Here is a 2,480-nt window from a genome sequence, read left to right as displayed (position 1 = left end):
ATCTTTTCTGAACAGGCAAACCATTTCATGAATCAGTGTGTCATTTCGTTGAAGGATTGCATCATTCTGAAGCATCAGTTCAAAACAGTGCATCTCTCAGAAGCACCAGTTCGAAATGGTGTCATGCATGCATATAATTGAAGGATCAAAACACAGAAAAATTTACTGCATTTTTACTTTTCCTTTGGATTAAATTTCTGTCAAATAAATTTTGTCCAAAAATATAAATCTCATCGATCATTTGACAAATTCAAATTCGAAGCCGAGCCGAGCGAGCGAGCGACGGCGCGAGGCATCTCTTATTTTTTGTCTCACTTACCATATGGAGTAAGTGTTCCTTATTTTAAACACTCACAAGTTCTCTTCTTCCACCAATGTGGGAGAAAGAGTGAACTTTCCAATTTGGGAGTACACTTTCTAAATTGGTGTCTCCCTTCTCCACCATTTTTCCTCTATTTTTTCATTCACACTTTTTATATACTTTGAACCCAACAATCCCCCATATGAATGAAAAAATAGAGGAAAGCTCCCATGAAACTGGGACGTGTTCATGGTTGAAAAAAATAAAACTGTGAGAACCATAAACGGTAAAAGGCTGGTTATGTAACATATATTGTCTAGGTGTACACTAAAGCTCGACGGTTCAAAGATATCGGTAGATTTGATATCTTTGAACCGTCGAGCTTTAGTGTACACCTAGACAATATATGTTACATAACCAGCCTTTTACCGTTTATGGTTCTCACAGTTTTATTTTTTTCAACCATGAACACGTCCCAGTTTCATGGGAGCTTAGAGAATAGGCCTTTACTAACATTCTCCTTAAAGCAGCTTCCACTTTGCCCTCACATATATGATTTTTATACGTTCAATCCTATAGATTAAACTATTTGGTCAAATCTGTCAAATTTAGATAATTATTAAAGGACTTTTCACCTTAAGTTTTATCCTTGTTTACTAAACATTGTCTACATCATGAGAATGGGTTGGGTAATTGACAATGTTGAAACTGTCAGATACAACTTTGTTTGATCTCCTTGAACCTAGCTCTTGGGATCTCCAGTCTGCTAGGTAGAGCTACCGCTGTGCTGACTTGTCCTAGGACTTAAACCCATTCCCTTGGATGTCCTTTCCACTCTTTCTCGAGAGAGGCCTTTTGTAAGTGGATCCGACACATTATCCTTTGACTTAACATATTCAACTGTGATAATTCCACTAGAGAGAAGTTCCCTAATGGTATTATGTCTCCATCGTATGTGACGAGATTTATCGTTGTACATCATGTTCCCTGCCCTACCTATTGTCTCTTGGCTATCACAGTGTGTACATACTGGTGCCACTGGTTTAGGCCAATAAGGAATATCTTCCAAGAAATTCCGGAGACATTCTACTTCTTCACCGGCTTTACCAATGCAATAAATTCAGATTCTATTGTAGAACAAGCAATACAAGTTTGTTTGGATGATATCCAAGAGACTGTTTCTCCATTGATAATAAATACATATTCACTTGTGGATTTTACTTTGTTTTATCCGGTGATCCAATTTACATCACTATATCCTTTGAGTACCGTGGGATATTTATTATAATGCAAGGCATAGTCTTAAGTGTATTTAAGATACCCCAAAACTCTTTTCATTGCCATCCAATGAGTTTGTTGGGATTACTCGTGTACCGACTCAATTTACTAATAGCGCATGCTATATCTGGTCGTGTACAATTCATTATATACATTAAACATCCCAATACTCTTGTGCACTCCAATTGTGAGTCACTTTCACCTTTATTCTTTCGAAGTGCAAAGCTCATATCCAATGGAGTCTTAGCAATACCAAATTTCATATACTTGAATTTGTCAAGTACCTTTTCGATATAATGAGACTGTGACAATACCAACCCTTGTGGAGTTCTATGAATTCTTATACCTAAGATCACATCCGCAACTCCAAGGTCTTTCATATTGAACTTGCTCTCGAGCATTCGTTTCGTTGCATTTATGTCAGAAATGTCTCTACTAATGATCAACATATCATCTACATATAAACACACAATGACTTGGTGATTTGGAGTGTCTTTAATATACACATTTATCACGTTCATTTATTTTGAACCCGTTTGACAACATGGTTTGGTCAAACTTCGCATGCCATTGTTTAGGTGCTTGCTTTAGTCCATACAATGACTTAATAAGTTTATACACCTTATTCTTCTTTCCTGGAACCACAAAACCCTCAGGTTGTTCCATGTAAATTCTTCCTCCAATTCCTCATTTAAGAATGTGGATTTTCACATCCATTTGATGGATTTCAAGATCATATACCTCAGCCAAGGCAATTAACATTCGAATCGATGTTATCCTTGTTACTAGAGAGTATGTATCAAAGTAATCAAGGCCTTCTTTTTGCTTGAAGCCTTTTACTACAAGTCTTGCTTTGTATTTGTCAATAGTACCATCCGTTTTTATTTTCCTTTTGAAGATC

This window comes from Capsicum annuum, chromosome 6, assembly GCF_002878395.1.
Source record: "Capsicum annuum cultivar UCD-10X-F1 chromosome 6, UCD10Xv1.1, whole genome shotgun sequence".
Classification (NCBI taxonomy): Eukaryota; Viridiplantae; Streptophyta; class Magnoliopsida; order Solanales; family Solanaceae; genus Capsicum; species Capsicum annuum.
Note: the sequence above shows the minus strand (reverse complement) of the source record.